Source organism: Oryctolagus cuniculus, chromosome 1, assembly GCF_964237555.1.
Source record: "Oryctolagus cuniculus chromosome 1, mOryCun1.1, whole genome shotgun sequence".
In the NCBI taxonomy this organism is placed as follows: domain Eukaryota; kingdom Metazoa; phylum Chordata; class Mammalia; order Lagomorpha; family Leporidae; genus Oryctolagus; species Oryctolagus cuniculus.
The window spans coordinates 3,653,887-3,675,494 of NC_091432.1; the positions used below are offsets into that span (position 1 = coordinate 3,653,887).

Sequence of the window (21,608 nt, forward strand, 5' to 3'; positions counted from 1 at the left end):
ACAGGGAGGGGGGAGGGGGAAGGGGTGGGAGGGGGAGGGGAGGGGAATGGGGAGGAGGAGGGGAGAGGAGAGGGAGGGGAAAGGGGAGGGGAGGGGAGTGGGAGGGGGAGGGAAATGGGGAGGGGAGGGGAGAGGGAGGGGGAGGAGAATGGGGAAAGGGAGGGGGAGAGGAGAGGGATGGGAGGGGAGGGGGAGGGGGATGGAAAGGGGAGGGGAAGGGAGAGGAGAGGGAGGGGGAGGGGAGGGGGAGGGGGATGGAAAGGGGAGGGGGAGAGGAGAGGGATGGGGAGGGGAGAGGGAGGGGGAGGGAAATGGGGAGGGGAGAGGGAGGGGAGAGGGATGGGGAGGGGAGGGGGAAGGGGAGGGGAGGAGGAGGGGATGGGAAGGGGAATGGGGAAGGGGAGGGGGAGGGGAGAGGGATGGGGAGGGGAGGGGGGAGGGGGATGGGGAGGGGGAGAGGAGAGGGAGGGGAATGGGGAGGGGGAGAGGAGAGGGATGGGGAGGGGAGGGGAGAGGAGAGGGAAGGGGAGGGGGAGAGGAGAGGGAGAGGGATGGGGAGGGGAGGGGAGAGGAGAGGGAAGGGGAGGGGAAAGGGGAGGGGAGAGGGATGGGGAGGGGAGGGGGAGAGGAGGCGGAGGGGAGGGGGAGAGGAGGGGGAGGGGAGGGGGAGGGGGATGGAAAGGGGAGGGGAATGGGGAAGGGGGATGGAAAGGGGAGGGGAATGGGGACAGGGACAGGGATCTTCCATCTGTTGGTTCACTCTCCAGATGGCCACAACAGCTGGAGCTGGATGAAGCCAACCCAGGAACCTGGAGCTCCACCCAGGTCTCCCAGCAGCGGCAGGGACACCGGCACCTGGGCGTCCGCTGCTGCCTTCCCAGAGGTTAGCAGGGAGCTGGATGGGAGGGGAGCAGCCAGGACTGCAGCAGGCGCTCGGATATGAGACGCCGGCACTGACTGCGTGGTTCAACCCACTGAGCCTCAGGGCCGGGCCCCTAAATATCACCAGGTGACATGCAGAGGACAAGCCAGCGTCCACGCAAATTCTGCGTCATTTCACAATATAAGTGATGGGGGGGTCCTGGAACCCACGGAAGGAGGAGTGCATTCCCAAACAGCTGCATTAAGGGGGAAAGGGGGTAACTTAGACCGAGAACAGAAGTTAGCAGTTTATTACATCCACACTGACTTTACGAAAAGAGTGGAAAAAAACCCAAACACCAAACCCGCGGAAAGTGGCACGGGGGGGGGGGGGGCTGAGGAAGAGAGTCAGGCGGCAGGAAAAGCTTCCAGGCTTACACTCAGCGTTCCCTGCTTCTCCCACCGTCAGTCTGTAATCTGAGGCGGTGCAGTGAGCGCACGCCAGAGCGGGGACCCAGCAGGCGCGGGCGGGGGCTTCCGACCGGGGACTCCGGGCTGGGCAGGCGCGCGCCCGGCCAGCCTGCAGCCTGCGCTCGCTCAGCGGGGAGGGCTCCGGGCGACCCGGGCTGCCCTCCCCCACTCCCAGCCCAGCCCGGCGTCCGTGTCCGGCCGGGGGCGGCCGCGCGGTGAACGCCTCGGCCCGCGGTCCCGGCTGTGTCCAGCTCCACCCACGGCGCTCGCGGTCTGGGCCGGCCTTGACCCGCCGCCGAGGCCCCGGCTGACCCCGGCTGACCCCGGCTGGCCCCGGCTGACCCCGGCTGGTGGGAGGGGGAGTGGATCAGAGCACCTGCCGAGGCCCAGCCCCTCCCACCCTTGCTTCTCCTTGCCATGTGGGGCCCTGGGATTGCGACGGGGGCTCTGCGTGGGTGTGGAGAGGGGCGCAGGAAACCACGAGCACCCGGGCGTCCACTCCCCAGCTGCCGCCAGCTGCCCCCGGAGGAGGGAAGGACCCGGGACCAGGAGGCGCTCCCGGCCTGCGGCGCGCTCCCCAGCGGGCAGCAGAGGCGGCTGCGGTGCCTGGGCTGTGCACCGAGTTTCTTGCAGGAAAAACACAGATTTTAGGGAGCAGAGGGCAAGTGGGTGTTTTTTTTTTTTTAACTGTGTCCTGCAGCCGGGCTCCAGGCCCTGGCCCAGGGCGTGGTCAGTGCCTCCACCACCCACCCCCAGATTTCCCAGCTTTCTCTCCACTCCTCCATTTCACGGAACTTTTGGGGGAGGGGCAGCTCAGGGCCCCAGATACAGGAGCTGAGGCCGCCAGGATGTGGGACGGGGAGCCCTAAAGATCTTACTGTGGGAGGGGATTAGCCGGCTAATCGGTAATCTGCGGGGCTGCTGGGAGCAGGTGACCTCCAGGCTGAGTGGGCGTTTCCCAGGTGGGGAGGGGCACAGCCATCGGGTTATACCCTGGGGTCACAAGGCCCCCCACCCCCAGCCTCCCATAGTCCGATCGGGAGCTATGGACACCCACCGACCACCCAGGGGAGCGGTCCCCCGAGGTCAGTCTACAAACCGAACACTGTTCAGTGGCAGAGGAAGGAGGCGGTGAGCTGTTGCGTGGAGGAGCCTTAAACACACACAGTCACTGCGAGGAGCCAGCCAGAAAAGACCCCACTGGAAGAGGCTGTTCCGGCAAAGTGTTCGGAACGTGTGAGTCCGGACGAAAGTAGCTTTGTCCCTGCCAGGAGCTTGGAGTGCGGGAAGGCGACTGCTGACGGACGTGGGTCTCTTTGAGGGCCGAGTGTTTAGGGAAGACGTTCTGGAAGTCCGTGTGATGGCGGCACACGCTGCAGACCGTAAGAGCCACTGCACTGTACGTGTCCAAAGCCTGGCTTTTATGGTGAGGCATTGCAGATTTTTTTAAACAGAGAACTGAGCAGAGCTGCCTGCAGCCCGTGCTGGTGGACCCTGCACTGTGGCACTCACAGCCGCCCACGGGCAGCTCCGGGCAAGCCTGGGACAGCACCCTGCCGCTCTGAGTGCACCTGCCCTGGAGACCCAGGCTGGGTCTGCTTTGTCCCCATCTCCCCTCCTGGCGTCTGGCCCGTGGCCCGTGGCCCGTGGGCAGGCGCTCCAGGCAGCGGGAACAGCAAGATGCTGGGAGGTAGAAGTGGGTGGAGGTCCTTAGCGGAGGGGCGCAGGGCTCCGCGAGGCTCCCGAGTCCAGACTGGGGTGCTCCCTTGGGGGCAGATCTCAGAGGATGCCCTCGGCCTGCCCTGGAGACACACGGGGCCCAGAGCTTGGAAGGGTGCCACGGTTAGTTGAATGTTCTGCTGTCAGCGTTTCGAAATTCTTTTTAAATAATGTTTAATTTATGTATGTGAATGGCAGAGAGACAGAGATCTGGCCTCCACTGGTTCACTGCCCGAGTGCCTGCCGAGGCTGGAAGCCGGGGCCCACCGGGGTCGCAGGGAGCCGGCTGCTTGAGCCACCTGCCTCCTGGATGTGAGTGGCCGGAAGTTGAACTCCAGAGCGCAGGCTCGCGGGAACCCAGGCTCTCCGACGTGGGTCCGGGCGTCCCCACACCCCGCCTATGCCTGTTCCTGTCTCGAATGCTTAGTGATCTCTGAGCAAGCGTCTCTGCGCTTCCGTTCATTTCATTTCAGTCATAGGTCGGCCTGGGGGCCACAGGACGGGTCAGAGTGGTTGGGGCAGGAAGCTGACCGCCAAGGACACGCGGGGGCCTCGGAGCTGTCATCAGGCCAGGGGAGGCAGCTGGGCCTGCAGGGCCCCAGTCCATCCGGGCTCGTGCCAGGCTCCGGCCCGTGTGACCTCTGGGCCACCCCAGCATCCACCCACCCGTGCTGCCCACCGCGCTCCATCTCCCCCGCAGTGGCCTTGCTCCTCTGCCTCTTCCAGTCTCCTGCTGCGCCGTGGACTCCTGTGGGCGGGGCCTAGTGCCTGTGGCCTGTCCCAGAACAGTGCTAGGGGCTCAGGGCCTGTCCACTGAGCGGGCAAGGGAGCCGTCAGAGAGGCACGGGCAAGACCGTTCCCAGCGCACGTGCCGCACCGTCCACACTTCTGGTCCTCCCAGGACGCCTATTTGTGGACAAACCTAACACACAGCACACACACCCCGATAGCTCTCTACTTCATGGCCTACTTTGCCAGGAACTGAACCCCGCCTCCCTCCCAGGGGGTGACCTTGCCCTAGGAAGCAATGAAATCCCTCACGGTGGCACAGACAGACCCTCAGCCGTTCTCCCGCCCCGCAGAGACAAACACTGGAAGGTATTCCTGGCCCTGGGACCTGTTGGCCCCACACCCTACTGCCTTCATACCCTTCCCCCCACGGCCACCTGAAAGACCAGTCCCAGGAATTCCCCTCCCTGCTGCCCCCACCCCCACCCCCACCCCAACCCCCAGTGCTCCCAAAATATACAAAGGCCCCGCTCCTGGGGGTCGGGCCTTCTGCCATCATGTACACGTGGGCAGTTGGTCACCCACCTCTGATATCGGGAATGACCCCCTAAAATCTATACAAAAATGTGGCCCCTTAAATTCCCAGAAGTGCCATCTGGAGGCCACATATGCTACCGGAATTTGGGGTGTCACGTGATATCACCATATGCTTATTAATAAATCCCCAATATTACTAGCCTGAAAGGGTTCTTGCCTAATATTTAGAGAAGAATTCCAAATACTGGCATCCATAACGAGGCAGCATGGTACATTTTAAGCTTTTTATTAGCGCGACAGATGCATAGGAGAGTGAGGGCTTTATCTAAGAGAGAGAGGTGAATCTGGGTTCATACCGAGCACCAGGAGCCAGCCACGTGGAGAAGCATCCAGGCCAGGAAGCCTGAGGGGTGGCCCGAAGGCCACGCGCCCTGGAGGCGCAGGGCCACAGCAAGCCCCTCCTGGCAAGAGGCCAGGGCTGAAGAGAAGGGGCCAGGACACACCTTGTCCCAGGCTTTTAACCCACTTCCAAAGGGGAGTGGTTAATTAACCTGATTGGCTGGTGGGCACCCAGGTGTGGCCCGGTAGGGGCGTGAGGTCACACTAGGGTGTGGTGAAGGCGTGGCGTTCCAGCCCACAAACCTAATTGACCTTACCTGTACGCCGGCCTGCTTCACCTCTGCGAGCTGATTGTCTCTGAACACATCCGGTCGGGCTGTGAATTCGTGCACTGCCCCCTCTCTATTCTGCGCCTCTTTTCCTAACATTCTGGTGTCCGAGTGAAGAGGCTCCAATCTGAAACTCTTCCTAACATCTCGCTTCCTGAGGGAGGGTGTTGGTAGTGAGGATTTGGGAGAGACCGGCACAGTGGGGTGGGAGCCAGGGCTGGTGAGAGTCAAGGCCAAGGTCAAGGTTTGGGGGTGGGGAGAGGAGAGCGGGGAATGCGTCTGGGAGGGGGGGTGGGGTGAGGGGGAAGGGTAGAACTGAGGTAGGCAGGCATACAGGTTAAAATTGATCAGATTTGGCCGGCGCCGAGGCTCACTAAGCTAATCCTCCGCCTTGCGGCGCCGGCACACCAGGTTCTAGTCCCGGTCGGGGCGCCAGATTCTGTCCTGGTTGCCCCTCTTCCAGGCCAGCTCTCTGCTGTGACCCGGGAAGGCAGTGGAGGATGGCCCCAGTGCTTGGGCCCTGCACCCCATGGGAGACCAGGAGAAGCACCTGGCTCCTGCCATCAGATCAGCGCGGTGCGCCGGCCGCAGCACGCCGGCCGTGGCGGCCATTGGAGGGTGAACCAACGGCAAAAGGAAGACCTTTCTCTCTGTCTCTCTCTCTCACTGTCCACTCTGCCTGTCAAAAAAAAATAATTAAAAAAAATTTTTAAAAAAATTGATCAGATTTTTGAACTGGAAGACCCACCCCTGGGTGACCTCACGCCCCTACCTGGCCACACCTGGGTGCCCACCAGCCAATCAGGTTAATTAACCACCCCTCTTTGGAGTGGGTTAAAAGCCTAGGGCACAGTGTGCCCAGGCCTGCTCTTCTTCCCTGGCCTCTCGCCAGCACTGGGCTTGCTGTAGCCGTTTGCCTCCAGGGCGCGTGGCCTTCAGGCCCTGTGCTCTAGGCTTCCTGGCCTGGATGCTCCTCCACGGGGCTGGCTCCTGGTGCTCGGTATGAACCCCCATTCACCTCTCTCCCCTAAATAGAGCTCTCACTCTCCTATGCACCTTTCTCACTAAATAAAAGCCTAAAACGTACCAGGCTGCCTCGTTTATCTGTGCTGGTATTTAGAATTCTTCTCTAAATATTTGGCAAGAACCCTCTTGGGCTTATGAATATCGGGGATTTAGTAATAAGCCCGCGGTGAAATCGTAAGGCGCCCCAAATTCCGGTAGCACATGTGGCACCCCGGACAGCATTTCTATGGAACTTTAAGGGGCCACATTTCAGGGTAAATTTTAGGGGGCCTTTTCCGATTTCAGAACCAGGGTGGCAGTGACCCACAGGCTGCATGGGGAGGAGCGACCGTGAACAGAGTCCCCACAGCGGGTGGCATTTTCCAGCCGCGAGCTTGAGGTGCGTGTGAGGTCAAGGTCAGAGGACACTGAGCACCTCCCACCTTGCGAGCGACCTCTGCCAGGCCTGCAGCCGGCACTCAATGCTTGGGCCCGGGGCGGGGGGGGGGGGGGGGGGGCGGGCACGTGGCTGCGGATTTTTGAGGCATTTGCCAGGGTTGAAGGGCAGGGGCCAAGCCTTGAGGAGTAAGGTTAGGTGTACAAACCCGCGGGTGCTCCCGGGGCTGTCTAGATGTTAGGCCCCCGACTCCCAGGGGCTGGGCCTTTGTATCTTTTAGGAGGGCTGGAGGAGGGGGTGGGGTGGGGTGGGGGCAGCAGGGAGGGGAATTCCTGGGACTGTTCTTTCAGGTGGCCGTGGGGGAGGGGTATGAAGGCAGTTAGGTATGGGGCCAACTGAGATCCTGGGCCAGGAATACCTTCCAGTGTTGGTCTCTGCTGGGCGGCTGCATTTGTGAGTTAGAAGAGAACGGACTTGGGCTGGCTCAGACCTTAGTAAAATACGCTTCAAAAGCAGGGGCCTGCAAAGGTGTGTGGCTCAGTGGGCTCCTGGGAGTGCCTGGGATGAAGAGCTGCCTCCGCCCCCACCATGCGCCTGGGAGCCAGCAGGAGACGCCGAGCGCGCGGGCTCCGGTCGGCGCGTGCGCACCTGGCTGCACTCCGGGCTCCGGGCCGGCTGGGCGCAGCCCTGGCTTTTGGAGGTGTTTCGGAAGTGAAGCAGCGGATGGAAGAGCTCTCTCTCTCCCCGCCCCCCACCCCGGCTTTCAGATAAATAAAGAATACTTTTTTAAAAATCATGAAATTATTAAAAAAAAAAGAACTAAGCCTAGAAACGGGGGGCTGGAGGTTGGGAGCTGAAACACCCTCCCAGCCCTAGAGACGGCTCTGTGGATATGCTGGTTTGTGTTGCTACTCAGCGCACCTGCCACACGGGGGGGGGGGGGGGGCGGGGGGGGGCGGAGCCCAGCAGCACCTGCCCCCAGACAGATCCCTGAGGATCTGAGATCCCCAGGGCCACCGGGACTTCCTGCTGGGCGCTCAGCCTGGGCAGGGCCACAGCTGTCCTCGTCCTTAGTGTTTCCGGCTCTCATAGGTTTCTCTTCTAAGGACAAGAAAACTGTGCAAAGACATCGGGAGGGCACCAGCACCCCCAGAGGGAAAGGCGCTTTAGGAACTGGGCCCGGGGTTTCTGGGTGGCCCGTACCGGCCCGGGGGCTCACAGGCAGCCCCGGCCAGCCCTGCTGCAGAAATGCCTGCCCACGCCTGCTCCGGCCAGCACCTCTCCATGCGCGGGTCCTCTTGGGGGGGATGATGCCCCGTGATCTGTAACCCGAGCCCATTTCTGTGGGGCACCCCAGGTTCGCAGCTCACTTCCATGGCTCATGTCGCAGTGCCAGTTCAAGTACGGCTGCTCCACTTCCGATGCAGCTCCCTGCTAATCACCTGGGAAAGCAGTGGAGGATGGCCCGAGTGCTTGGGCCCCTGCACCCACGTGGGGGACCTGGTTGGAGCTCCTGGCTCCTGGCTTGAGCCTGGCCCAGCCCTGGCTGTTGTGGCCACTTGGGGAGTGAACCAGAGGATGGAAGACTTTTTCTCTTTGTCTCCTGCCCCTCTCTCTGTCACTCTGTCTTTCAAATCAATACATAACCTTTTTTTTTTAAAAAATTAGTCTCTTATTCTCATGGTTTTAACAAGTTACAAATGGGCCTCTCAACATGGTGGCTACAAAACTGGCAGGAAAATAAAACCTGAGCTCCAAGGGACACCTCCTTCTCTCCGCCAGAACCCCCTGCATCCTCCCAGGTCCCGTGCGAATTCGCAGGCTCTTAGTCAAAGACACAGATTCCTGGAAAACTAGCCGCTCCTTAGAGAGGCTAGTTCCCCAGAGCCAGGGTGACGCTGGAACACCCGCGGTCTCCCCGCCACACTGTAGCTTTCTCTTAACCCCTGTGGGGCCGGAGCCTAGACACTGGTCCTGGAACCGCTGACTTCACGACAGATGCGTGTGCATTTTTCTAGTGAGAGGTTCGGGAGCTGTCACCAGGTTTCCAAAGGCCTAGTGACTCTGAGAAGTTTATTTCTTTTTTATTTTATTTTTTTATTTTTTTGACAGGCAGAGTGGACAGTGAGAAAGAGAGACAGAGAGAAAGGTCTTCCTTTGCCGTTGGTTCACCCTCCAATGGCCGCCACGGCTGGCGCACTGCGCCTGGCGCACCGCGCTGATCCGAAGCCAGGAGCCAGGTGCTTCTCCTGGTCTCCCATGGGGTGCAGGGCCCAAGCACTTGGGCCATCCTCCACTGCACTCCCTGGCCACAGCAGAGAGCTGGCCTGGAAGAGGGGCAACCGGGACAGAATCCGGCGCCCCGACCGGGACTAGAACCTGGTGTGCCGGTGCTGCAAGGTGGAGGATTAGCCTAGTGAGCCGCGGCGCCGGCTTAAGTTTATTTCTTTAAAAAAATTAAACATTTTATTTATTTCTCTTTTAAAAAGATTTTTACTTATTATTTGAGAAGTGGAGTTGTAGACAGTGAGAAGGAGAGACAGAGAGGTCTTCCATCCGCTGGTTCACTCCCCAAATGCCACAAAGGCTGGAGCTGCGTTGATCCAAAGCCAGGAGCCAGGAGCTTCCTCCAGGTCTCCCATGTGGGTGCAGGGCCCACAAGGACTTGGGCCATCTTTTGCTGCTTTCCCAGGCCATAGCAGAGAGCTGGATTGGAAGAGGAGCAGCCGGGACTCGAACTGGCACCCACATGGGATGCTGGCACACAGGCAGAGGATTAACCTACTACATCACAGTACTGGCCCCCAAATTTATTTATTTCAAAGGCAAGTTACAGGGGTGGGAGGAGAGAGAGAGAGAGAAAGATGGATCTTCCATCTGCTAGTTCACTCCCCAGATGACTACTAAGGCCGGGCTGTAGCCTGGAACACCACCCGGGTCTCCCACATGGGTGCAGGGGCCCAGCACTTGGGCCATCTTCCACTGCTTTCCCAGGCCATCAGCAGGGAGCAGGATCAGAAGTGGAGCAGCCGGGACTCGAACCGGCACCGTGTGGGATGCCAGCATCGCGGGCAGTGGTTTAAGCTGCTGCACCACAACACGTCCCTTTCCTAAGTCTGAAGACCAGCATGACTGCCAGTATGAGGGGCCCTCTCCAACTCCCCCCACCACTGCCTCCAAAGAAGAGCCATGTCTGGACCAGGGTCTCCTTAGGGTGCTCACACACCTGCCCTGGCCCTGAGGTCCCCGGGTCTCAGCTGCAGGCGGGCAGGCAGGGGCAAGGCTGGCTGGCCCGGGGCACAGGACAGAGGCCAATCAAGTGAAGTCACAGCCTTCCAACAGCAGCCACTAGGTCACCGCCCCGCTGGGCTCTGCTCCCTGCTCCGGCTGAATGCACACTCCACGGGGGGCTGGGCTTGGTGAGGGTACTTCCTGAGGACGAGTGAGGCCCAGGGAGGACACCAGCTCGCATGTCCGCTCCTGGCCCTGCCGCTCAGCCCTGGGTGCTTCGAGGTGTGAAGGAAACCAAGTAGAGCCTGCTCCCCACAGGGGACGAGTAAGGGCAGCCCAGAGGGCCCCGTGCTGGTAGCGGGCAGGGGATCACCAGGCCAGAGGGCAAGCCTGTTTGATTAGGAAGTCCTGGCACATCTGTGGCCGTGTCCAGCCTGCTTTCACCACATCACCTTGTTTGTCCTCGTCAACCCCCTGTGACGCTGGCTGAGCAAACACTCTGTCCTGACGTGGCACCGTCCCTGCCAGGGGCTCAGGGGTCAAGGTCCGAGAGCCACAGGCTTCGGCGAGCAGAAAGCCGTCCGGGATGTGGAGATCACAACAGCATTTCCTAGGGGACTGTTGCGCACTTTTGGATCGGAACTTACTGGAAACGAAGTGGGCGGCCAGAGGAGGACCGCACGGTGCTCCTGGTGGCCGGGGGCTTTCTGCCCCTTACCTCTCTCTGGAGGGTGGGGGGGACAACATCATTGTGCGTGTGTGTGTGTGTATTTTAAGATGTATTTATTTGAGAGGCAGAGTTACAGAAAGAGGGGGAGATAGAAGTCTTCTATCCAGTGGTTCACTCCCCAAATGGCCACAATGTCTGGCTAATTGGAAGCCAGGAGCCAGGAGCTTCTTCCGGGTCTCCCATGTGGGTGCGGGGCCCAAGCACTTGGATCATCTTCCACTGCTGTCCGGGGCCATAGCAGAGAGCTGGCTGGGAAGTGGAGCAGCCGGGACTCAAACTGGAACCCAAGGCAGAGGCTTAACCTGCTGTGCCGCAGTGCTGGTCCCAGCGGTTGTATTTTTCAGAGAATCCATCTCTTTTACAGATACGCACTCAAGGATCTGTGGACAAAATGGTAGGGTTTCTGGATTTCCTTTGAAATAATCAGTAGGGGTGGGAGAAGAGGGAGAAAGACAAAGTCATACCCCTTGGCCCTTGGTTGAACCTGAGTTTTGTTTGTATAGGCCTTTAAGACACTATTCTTGTTAATTTTTAAAGGTTTGGTCTTTTTCATAAAGAGGTATTTTTAGAATAAAAATTCTGATAGTGATAAAAACATTATCTGCTTTTAAAGTCTTCTTATCTTTTTTTAAATAAAATGTTTCCTTGTTTTTAAAAACGTTGCCTGGGTGGCAGCTGCTACAGGATCTCCGGTTAAAACTGGGAATGAATTTCGGCAAAACAAAACGAAACCAAAAACCGCAGCAACAGATCTGAGAAAGGTCGTTCCCGCCTCTGAGGCAGCCCAGGGAACTCCGGATGGGCCGGGTTCTCTGGTCCTTTTTTTTTTTAACAGCCGCCCGGAAACCCAGGGCACCGCAGTGCGGGGGCGGAGGCGCGGTGCGGACGCGCGGCTGCGGTCCCTCCCCCGGTGCACCGGGGCACAGGTGAGCCTGGCGCCCGCGCGCTCCCCCGGCCGCGCTCCGCCCCTGCTCGCGCCCGCCCGGTCCGCAGGTGGCTCCGAGGCGGCCGCCGGGCCGACGCGCGCGGTCAAGGCCGCAGAGCCCCGGGGACGGGCGGGGCGCGGAGCCAATCCCAGCGTGGGGCGCCGCAGGGCACGGCGTGAGGGAGGAAGCGACCTTGGGCGGGGACTGCGGGGGCCTGGGGCTCCGGGCGGAGGAAGGGCATCTAAGGTGAGCGTGAGCGGCAGGTGCAGCGCAGGGGCGCGTCCTGCGGCCGAGCCCTGGCGCGGGGGCCGGGGGCCTGGGACTGCTGGGCGGCCAGGCAAGAACCCGCGGGGGGACGGGTGGGGGGACTAAAACCCCAATTCTGAATTTACAAAAGGAAAAGCGACGCAGCCTCCCGCCCCGCCCCCGCCCGGGCACTGGCCGGGAGGAAAAGCATCCCTCTGCTGGGCGTTGGGTCCGCCTGGGCCGGCCAGGGTGGACGCCAGCCGGCACTTCCGGACAGCTGGGCAAGTGTCACCCAGAGCTCCCACGCGCCCGGTGGCCTCGCTTCTGGGAGAGGCGCCCGGGCGCCGCTGGCTCTCAGTTACACCTGCAGTGGCCAGCACTGCGGCCCTCGACGTCCACTGCGGGCCGGCTCCGGGGTCAGGGGGCGTCGTCCGGGGCGGGAGGCTGCGCGGCGCCGGCCACCGCTGCCCGCTGGACAGCTGCGCCCACGAGCTCAGCGGGCCGCGCGCGGACGCGCCCCCATCCCGCCCCGGAAAGCTGGGGCCGCCCGCGCGCGGGGGCGGGATCCAGGGGTCACTTTCGTTTTCTCTTCTGAGGTCGTCCGCGCGGACGTGGAGGAAGACGGGGGCGAGCGCGAGTCCTCGGCGGCCGAGGACCCCCGGCCTCGACTCTCCGGGGGGGGGGGGTCCCCTGCGCTGCCCCGACCCCCGCCCCCTCTGCCAACTCTCTCTCTGGCCTGTTAGTCCCTGACGCGGGATTAATTATTTTGCTAAGGAAAGCATCTGCACGCGTGAGCCCCGCCGCCTCCCAAGGAACTGGTCGGGGGTCCGGGCCGTGCGGCGCCGGGCGCTTCGTCACCCCAGGGGTGGGAGATGAGTAGCCTCCACCTACGGGCTGCCGCGTCGCGTGCGCTCTATTGGGCAATGCCTATAAAACGGCGGCCCGTGCGTTGGCCCATTTCACGGATGAGACGGCCGAGGCCCGCAGGCGCCGCCGCGCCCAGGCCGAGGGTAGCGCCCCGCGCCGCCGGCCTCAGTTTCCTCGCCCCGCCCCCCGCCGGCGCCCCGCCCCCGGCGCCCCGCCCCCGCCGGCCTCAGCCAATCGGCGGGCGCCGGCGTCGGTGCGCTCGGCCTCGCCCGCGGCCCTCCCGCCCCGGCGCCCGCCGCCGCCCGCTCAGTCCGCCGCCGCCGCGCCGCCGTCCGCAGACTCGGTAAGGCCGTCCGTGCCGCGCGCCCCGGAGTGCCGTCTCGCCCGCGGACGGCGGGGTTCCAGGGGGGAGTCCGAGCCCGGAGCGTGGCGAGGGCCGCGACCGCCGGTGCTGGACCGGGTCGGGGCCGCTGGTGTCGGCCGCCGGACGGATGCTCGGCCCTCGGCCGGACGCCGGTTCTCCCCCGCCCCGGCCCGACAGTCACTGGGTCTGGGGTCCCTCTCCCCTTGGCGAGTGTCCGGCGACCGCGGGCGACGAGGATGCTCGGCCCCGGGGACTTGGCCGCACGCCCCTGGCCCGGGGCCAGGGAGGGTTGCCGGCCTCTTTCCCGCCGCGTCCTGCGCCCACCCCGCGAGTGGAGCGCGGCCGGGGCCGCCGGGGGTCGGCGGCAGGGGCGCCCCCGCGATGGGCAGGCCGCCGCCAGCCCCGCTCCGCGCCCCGCACTGCAGCCTGCGGGACACGCCCTTGGCGCGGGGCGCAGCCGGTGCGCCCCTCGCTCGCTCTCCCGCGGGCGCTGCGGGGCGGGGGCGTCACGCGTGGGGGCCTCGGCGGTCGCGGCCGGCTGCGTTCCCCGAGTGCCTGGCTTCTTTAAAGACTATGAAAGCCGATCTTTCCCTCTTTTCCCCCCCAATAAAAGTTAAAAAATGCCAAGCACCTGTGTGGTCAGGCGCAGCGGCCGGCTCCCCTCGGAGGTCGCCTGCGGGGTTGCAGCAGGAAGCCGGGACCCCCGTGAGCTGCCCAGGACGTGGGAGTCAGTGTCACCTGCCAGGACGCGCGTGTCGTTCCACGGCATTCCAGATGCGCCAGCCCTCGCGAGCCCCGCAGACACGGCCGGCAGCCCCTCGCCAGCTGCTGGGGGCGCGGCTCGCGCCCTGTGGCCTTGACCCTGCACTTGAACTCCAGCCAGCACCTGCTGGAACCAGCTTGACCGGCAGGTCTGGGGCTGCACGTGCGGTGCATCCGAGGGCCAGAGGCCGGCATCCGGCCCAGGCCGCCGGGCGCGGGGCTGCGGGGACTCGGCGCGGCCTGCCTGGCCCGCGTGCCCACTCAGGACCGCTCCGGCCTTCCTCCTCCTCCTCCTCCTCGAGCTGCGCTCCCGGGTGGGGTGGGGGGCTGGGGGGCGCGGCGCCTGGCCCCTCCCTGCCCGGGTGGCCGCGGGGACCCCCGCAGGGGCAGCTCGGCCCTCGCGGGGACAGGGGCGTCGCGCGGGCGCGGCCGGCGGAACAGGATCCCGGCGCCCGGGGCGCGCCGGCCGGGGGCGGGGCCGCCGCCGACCTTTCCCCTACTTTCCTCCGCCGTCACGTGACGCCCGCTCGGGGGCGGGGCCGGGGCCGCCGTTGGCCGCGGGGCCCTCGCGAGCGCGCGCGCGGGGTGGGGGCGGCGGCGGGCGCCGAGGGCCGGCGCGGCCCGGGCGTCTGCGGGCTTCGGGAGCTGAGGGCGGCCGTGCCGACTGCGGCGTGGGGCGGCGCGATGGCCGCCCGCGGGCCCGCGCGGTTCTCCTCGGGACGCGGTGCCCAAAATGCGCGGGGCCTGCGGAGGGCGCGGCGTGGGGTCCTCCTCGGTGGGCTCCCTCCGCGGACGGCGCCGCCGCTGACCGCTCCCCGGGTAATTCACGCGGAACCTGGGCCGCACCGAGTGTCTGGCAGAGCGAGCTGCGGCGGGCGGGGCGCTCCGCAGGCGCCCCCTCCGCGGCCGGCCTGGTGGAGGCCGGGGTCTCCCTGCGGCCCGGGCCACGGCCTCCTCGCGCGCCCAGCGCCTGTCCCCCCCCCCACCGGGGCATGTTTTGTTTTGTCTTTAACAACCTGTTACCTAACACAGGGAGATGTTCTGCCTGGTGATTTCAAATATTTGCTGCCTTCTGTAACCTTCAACCTTGACCCTGTGCAGATATATTCTTAGGTGGCTGTTGGGCCTCTGGGGCGCTGGGCCGTGGCCGCCTGCACTGTTTGGGTCACGTGGCGGCCTCGGTTAGGAGACCTGGTCACCTTTGCCTCTCTTGTCTTGCGTCCAGGAATGTCCTTGGAACTTAATAACGCAAGAAATGGTCCTGACGTCCTGTCCAGGGGACGGGGCAGGACAGTGCCACCCCTGGGCATAGGTGGCTCCCGCTCTTCCTCCTGGAGACACTGAGCTGGGGTGGGGGGAGGTTCCGGGCTCTGACCGCGTGGCCTGGGGCTTGGCCTCGGACCCGTCCCGTCCCTAATGATGCCTGCTCTGCTCGTGCAGCCAACCTTGCTCTTTTATTTTTTTTTAAGATTTATTTATTTATTTGAATGTCAGAGGAGGAGAGGCAGAGAGAGAGAGGTCTTCCATCTGCTGGTTCACTCCCCAAGTGGCAGCAACGGCTGGAGCTGAGCCGATCTGAAGCCAGGAGCTTCTTCTGGGTCTCCCACGCGGGTGCAGGGGCCCAAGCACTTGGGCCATCTTCTGCTGCTTTCCCAGGCCACAGCAGAGAGCTGGATGGGAAGTGGAGCAGCCGGGACGCGAACCAGCATGGGATGCCGGTAGTGTGGGTGCCCGCTGCGCCACAGCGCCGCCCCGACTTGCTCCGAACCCCGCCTCCCTCGCTGTTTCCTGACCAGAGCAGGTGTCCAGGAAGGGCAGGATGGGCGGGGCACTCGGGGTCCTTTGGGGACGCCATCAGGTCTGTTTTCGACTTAGGGATTTCACGCGAGCGACACGAGAGCGGAGGAAGCCGTGGGGTCTCTGCCCGGTGTCCTTCCCTTCACGGGGTGCGGTGGCTCGGGGACTTGGGGGCGTGAGACGAGCACCCTCATCCCTCCCTCACGGGGAGGCCCCTCTGCCGGTCCTGTCCCCTGGGGGCCTCCCCGTGGGGGTGCTGATGGGTGCAGCTCTGCTGAGAACAGGGACCTTGGGCTGACCCTCTCCCCCGCCCCGCATTTCTTAAGTGGTGTGTGTGTGTTTAGAGCAGGGTCTGTGTTGTGGTGCCGGGTCCGTGTTGTGGTGCCGTGGGTGCGGCCACAGCGGGGTGCTGACTCGAGTCCTGGCTACCCTGCCTCTGACCCAGCTTCCTGTAGATGCACCAGGGGGGTAGGGGGTGATGGCTCCAAGTGCCGGAGCTCCTGGCCCCCTCGGAGGCCTGGACGGGGACCGAGCGCTGACTGTTGCAGCCGTCCGGGGGTGACCCAGCTAGCCAGGTCTCTGCCTCTGTCGGCCACTCTTTCAAATCAGCCAGTCAGTTAATCTTAAAAAGCACGTTGAAGCCCGACGATCCTACTTCCGGGAAGTCGTCGCGCGCTGTGTCTCGGGTTTGACCTGCGGGCACGAGCCTCGGTGGATCAAAGCGTTTCCCGTCGGCGCCCGCAGCGCCGGGAGAAGGCCCTGCCACGAGGCGGATGCGTTTCTGTGCGCCCTGCCAGACGCCCTGTTCCGCAGCGCGAGGTCCCGTAAGGTGAAGATGAAGCAGCAAGCTCCACAAGTTGGAAAGGTAGGCTGAGGTCGTAGTCGCACTCAGACTCGGTGGGGGCGCGGGCAGCGTCCAGAGAGGAAGGCCAGAGGCCAGCATATCCGTGTCCTGGGAGGATTCGGCTGGGGAGAGGGGCAGGAGCCTGTGCTGCGCGGAGGACCCCTCTCGCCTTCAGTCTGCCGCGGGGGTGAGTGTCAGCATGCTGGTTTTCCTTTTATTTGAAAGACGGTTACAGAGAGGGAGTCAGACGGGTCTTCCATCTGCCGGTTCAATCCCCAGATGGCCACAACAGCCCAGGCTGGGCCTGGCAGAAGTCAGAAGCCAGGAGCTTCATCCGGGTCTCTGGCGCAGGTGCAGGGGCCTAAGGACTTGGGCCATCCTCTGCTGCTTTCCCAGGCACGTTATCAGGGAGCTGGTTTGGAAATGGAGTAGCCGGGACTTGAGCCAGTGCCTGTATGGGATGCCCGCATTGCAGGCAGCGGCTTGACCACTGTGCCAAAAGTCCAGTCCCTGCGATAGCACACTTTGTGTGCCAGCAGCGTGGGCGGGAGGCCGTGGCGTTTGCTCAAGGGCCTGCGTTCAAGTGGTGGAGCTGGGATTTGAACCCAGTTCTCGATTCTCCCTCCCCTTTCCAGGCTGCTTTGCCGACTGCCGGGCAGCCAGACGGTTTTGGAGGAGCCCCCTGCCCGCACACGCGCGCCCACCCACGCATGCCTCAGACTGAGTGTGCCACGAAGCCTGTGTCCGCTTCTGTGTGGTGGTGGCCCTGACACCTGCCGCTCCGGGTCACCGGGTCTTACGGGGCCCCAGTGAGAGGTCAGCTGGGAAAGTAGCCTGGTGTGTGTGGGATGCAGACGGGCCCAGGCTCAGGAGGTCTTGGCTTTGCAAGGCGGCGTAAGCAGGGGTGCCTTTCATGGAAAGCAAACTTGGAGTTTGTATCCATCTGCTCCCAGCCCAATTCTCTCCTGTGACGGGGGCAGCGGCGGCGGCGAGCCCAGCTCCCAGCCCGCCCCGCAGTCGCCGGGAGCGTCTTGGATCCGAGTATTTTTGAGTTCTGCTCCCTGCTCCCTGCTCTGTGAGGCAGGGCTCCTGTTAGGTGCCTGTGTGCGGCTGCGGGCCGGCGGTTCTGAGCACCTCTGGATGCTGGGGTGGGGCGGTTAGGTGGTGACTCCGGCTGTGAGCCGCTGTAAATACAGGCTCTAGCCGGCGGTGTCCCAGCGCAGGCCATTGTGCGGTCTCCAGACCGAAACCTGTGTTTTGGCTGGTTCCGTGCTGCCCTGGGCGCAGAGGTGGAGGCCGTCCCCGTGGCGTTCGGAACACCTGTGGGGACAGCACCCGGCCACGAGGAGAGGCTTGGGCAGCTCCTGTGCTCCCGGGAGGCCGGAGGAACGCGCCAGCTCCTGAATTTGTGGGGAGCCTTGAGCTAGAAGAGCCTGGTTGGCCGGCGCCGCGGCTCACTAGGCTAATCCTCCACCTGCAGCGCCGGCACCCCGGGTTCTAGTCCCTGTTGGGGCGCCAGATTCTGTCCCGGTTGCCCCTCTTCCAGGCCAGCTCTCTGCTGTGGCCCGGGAGTGCAGTGGAGGATGGCCCGAGTGCTTGGGCCCTGCACCCCATGGGAGACCAGGAGAAGCACCTGGCTCCTGCCATCGGATCAGCGCAGCGCCGGCTGTGGTGGCCATTAGGGGAGTGAACCAACTGAAGGAAGACCTTTGTCCCTCTCTCTCACAGTCTAACTACCTGTCAAATTAAAAATAAAAAAATAAAAAAGGGCGTGGTCGGCCGCTGGCCTGGCACTCCCCTGGGTGATCCCCGGCAGCTTTCCCTAATCCTGGTTTTGTTTTTTCCCTCAAACGCTATTTACCTGCTTATGCCTCTCCTGCTGAGGTGGGGAGACAGGTAGAGGCCTCGATTTGAGTTGCCTGGGGAGGGGCCCGATTCCGCGTGGGTTTCGGGAAATTCACTGTGTGGCCGATTTAAATAATGCAAATGTTCAGTGCCCGGTCACAATCCGGATCCGGATCCAGCCTTTCGCCCTGGGAGTGGCTTGCTGGGGTTTGGGGCTGGCTTGTCCTTGAGATTTGGTTTCCAAATGTCTTAAAGGTGGGCCTTTAAGAGGGGTGCTTTCTTTGGATTAGTTCTCAGGAGAAGGGGTTCAGCCCCTTTGGCCTCTCCCCGCCTCCCTCACAGGTTTTCCCACCTGTTCGCTGCTTGGGACTCTGCAAGGCGCCCCCACCGCGTCCTGCCAGCTGCCGTGTCGCGAGGGCGCGGGTGCCTGGCTCAGAACGCCCTGCCCCTCCAGCAGCGGGCCCGAGACCCTCTCCTTTAGGGGTGGCGCGTGCTCAGCTGGTGCTGCAGCCACAGAAAGTGCACACGTTCCTTCACCTTCCTCACCCGTGAACCCGGAGGGCTTATTTGAAAGGCAGAGTTACACAGAGGGAAAGAGAGAGAGAGGGAGGGAGGGAGAGAGAGAGAGAGACACAGACAGACCGAGATCTTCCTACAGCTATTTCACTCCCCAGGTGCCACAGCAGCCCAGGGCTGGGCCAGCCCGAAACCAGGAGCTTCATCCAGGTCTCCTACGTGGGTGCGGGGGCCCAAGCACTTGGGCCATCTTCTACTGCTTTTCCCAGGCCATTTGGTGGGGAGCTGGATGGGAAGTGGAGCAGCGGGACTTGAACCGGCGTCCATCTGGGTTGCAGGCGTCGCAGGCGGCACCTTTACCCAGTATGCCACAACGCTGGCCCCGTGACAGGAGTTGCTTCCCAGGGGTTTCCGTCCGATTCCTGGGAAGCACGGGGCCTAACTGCGGAGAAGCGTGTGAGTGAGTCACGGCCGGCTTGTGGCACCAGAGCCCGTGTGCCGACACGCGTCCACTGGAGAGCTGGCTTCTCTTTACTTCCCATCGTTGCCACCTTTGACCTACACCTGACTTCAGCTGCATGTGCGTGCTGCTTTGGGGGAGACCCCCGCGCCGGGGGTGCCTTCTAGAATGTTCCCGACCCTTTCCGCGAGGTTCTTGGGGCAGCGAGGAAGCCAGCCTGGGTTGCCATCCTGGACATCCCACATGGCAGGGCCGGCCCTGGAGGCTGGGACTGGCTTTGGCTGAGCAGAGTCCTCCCAGGCGTGGGTCCCTGGGGCGCCCCAGGCCGTGCCGTAGGTAGGTGGTAAGGTATCCGCCCTGCCTCTCACCAGGACCGCCCAGGGCGTCTGCCCGGGTTTCTGCAGGTGCAGAGGCTTGGCTCATCCAGCACAGACTCGCTCCTTGCCCGGGGACCCGGGTTGTGTCCCCCGAGACCCTGGGCGTTGAGCTGAGCTGGCCTCCTGTGGGCAGCCTTTCCTCGAAAGACTTCCGGCACAGTTGTTGACCGTGAGACGAGCTGTGGGCCGGCGCTGGATTTTAATAGAAGGCAGGCTCGCTCCTGTGTGCCTGTGAATTGTGCAATCCCGGCCGGAAGGCTGCAGCATCCAAACAGTTTTCGAGTTGGCCCCCGTCCCGCTCGTCGTTGCTGTAGTCTTGCTGCTGGCAGCTGTCACATCATTCTGGTGATGACAGTGACCTAATTTTCTATCTGTGTTGTAACGTTAGGAGTGTTAAGTAGGACTCCCAGTGTAGTATCCGCTACTTAACCTTGGTAGGTGAGAGCGCGAGTTTTGGAGGTGCGCCTGGGCTTGATTTCACAGCCCAGCTGTTTTCTGGCCATGACCTTGGGCGAGTTCCTTGACTTCTGAGCTCTGACTCTCTAAAAAGTGGGGTTGCGCTGGGTGTTTAGCCCATGTTAGGATGCCTGTGCCCACAGGGGGAAGCCTGGGCTTGAGCCCTGGCTCTGGCTGCTGCCTCCAGCTTCCTGCTAGTGTCCACGCCGAGGGGCAGCAGTGGCCCTCAGATGGTTGGGTTCTGGCCACTCCCGTGTGGGACGTGTTGTTTTCCAGGTGCCCGCTGTTGGCCCTGCCCAGCCTTGGCCACGACAGGCATTTGGGGAGTAAACCAGAGGACAGGAGCTGTCTGTCTGTCTGTCTCTCTGCCTCTCGGTAAAGTAAAAAAAGCAGAGTTAGCAGTAGTGCCATTTCTGCAGGTTCTAGTGGGAATTTGGCGAGCTGACTCAGGTCAGGTACATTAATAAAACATGGTTCATCTTGTGCCGAGGCGTTTGATACAGGAGTGTTCTGTGGCTGTTTCAGTTCAAAGTCCATGTGTACCTGGCATCTCCCCGTCTCCTGCCTGCCTCCCGCCTCTGTCCCCACGTCTGTGGCCTGCAAGGCTGTGTCAGACACCTGCCAATACCACACTTATTACACCATGCAGTCGCCTGTTTTCTTGGAAGCCTGTTGTCGCACAGCAAGTTTTACTGTTTTATGTGACAGGTGATTTCCCCATCCTGCCTCTCCCTGGGCGTGTTGTAAATTCTGGCAGTGTGCTGGGCCTCACGCCGACCTTTCACCTACTTTCCTCAGCCTGCTGCCGCCCGTCTGAGCCCTGCAGGCCCGGGGCCGCCCAAGGAGGGCCGTGGGACCTGCCTGAGGCCAGCTGCTGGGGTCCAGGGCCAGCGTCGGGATTCACAGGCCCCGTCCTGCGGTGTAGAGGCGCTGAGGGGGGCCAAGGAAGCGCTAACAGTCCAACAGCAGGGGGCAGGGCCGTGCTGAGCCAGGCTATTACAACTTGTTCAGTGTGGGGTCCCCGTGAGGTGACTCAGAGAAGGGAACGGGGACCTGGGTCCTGGAGGCAAAAGCGGTCCCCTGGCAGTGAAGCCAGGCGCGCCCGCCGGTGCAGGAGGAGCTCGTACTCTGGGGGGGCTGCGTTTCGGGGTGTGGAACTGCAGATCCAGGGGCTCACCTGAGCCGGTGAAGAGGAGGGGGGCCGAGTGTGAAGGAAGGAGAGACGGACAAGGGCGGGAGACCCTCCACGGCCGTGCTGAGGTGCGGGGGCCCTGCCCTAGGGGAACTCCCCCGGAGCTGAGCAGTTCAGCTGTGGTCTCGGCTGCGCCCTCGCGTCCCGCGTCTCGCTGACGTTGAGAGCGAATCCCCCTGAGGTGCTTACGTGTGCTGGTGTGGACCTTGGCGACCAGCCTCTCCTTCATGGCCCGCAGGCCTTGTGACGGGGCGCAGTGCAGGGTTCGTGGGTGATCCGTCCGTGACCCAGCCACTCAGGGCTCACTGCACTGGGGTCAGAGGTGAGAGCTGGCTCCCGGCCACGGTTTCTGGATTGGCATTCGGCGCAGCGGCTGAGACAGGACTAGGGACCCCTGCAGCCCTCAGGGGAGTTTGTGGGTTCTAGTCCTGGCTCTGCGTCCGACTCGCTTCCTGCCGATGCCCACCCTGGGAAGCAGCGGGTGATGTCTCAGGCGACTGGGTCCCTGGGTTGAGTCACAGTGACCCCCTCTGGTCTTCCCAAGCGGCCTTGCCTGAGGGACGTCCCCAGGGGTCCGTTCTGTCACCTGCCCAGAACTGCTTGTAGGG

General features: G+C 63.1%; 1 protein-coding gene across 4 annotated transcripts in view; it reads left to right on the forward strand.

Moving 5' to 3' along the window:
* The first annotated feature begins 11,251 nt into the window (after positions 1-11,251).
* Positions 11,252-21,608, forward strand: part of LOC100350311 (carnitine O-palmitoyltransferase 1, liver isoform) — a 58,299-nt gene continuing 47,942 nt past the window's right edge. Inside the window, exon 1 of one of the 4 annotated variants that reach the window (XM_070064757.1) lies at positions 11,252-11,274. The gene's annotated coding sequence lies outside the window, so the exon portion shown is untranslated. Of the gene's footprint in view, positions 11,275-11,384; positions 11,521-12,611; positions 12,731-16,014; positions 16,176-21,608 lie in introns of those variants that run through there. The other 3 variants (XM_051827878.2, XM_051827876.2, XM_051827877.2) reach the window with 3 other exon arrangements.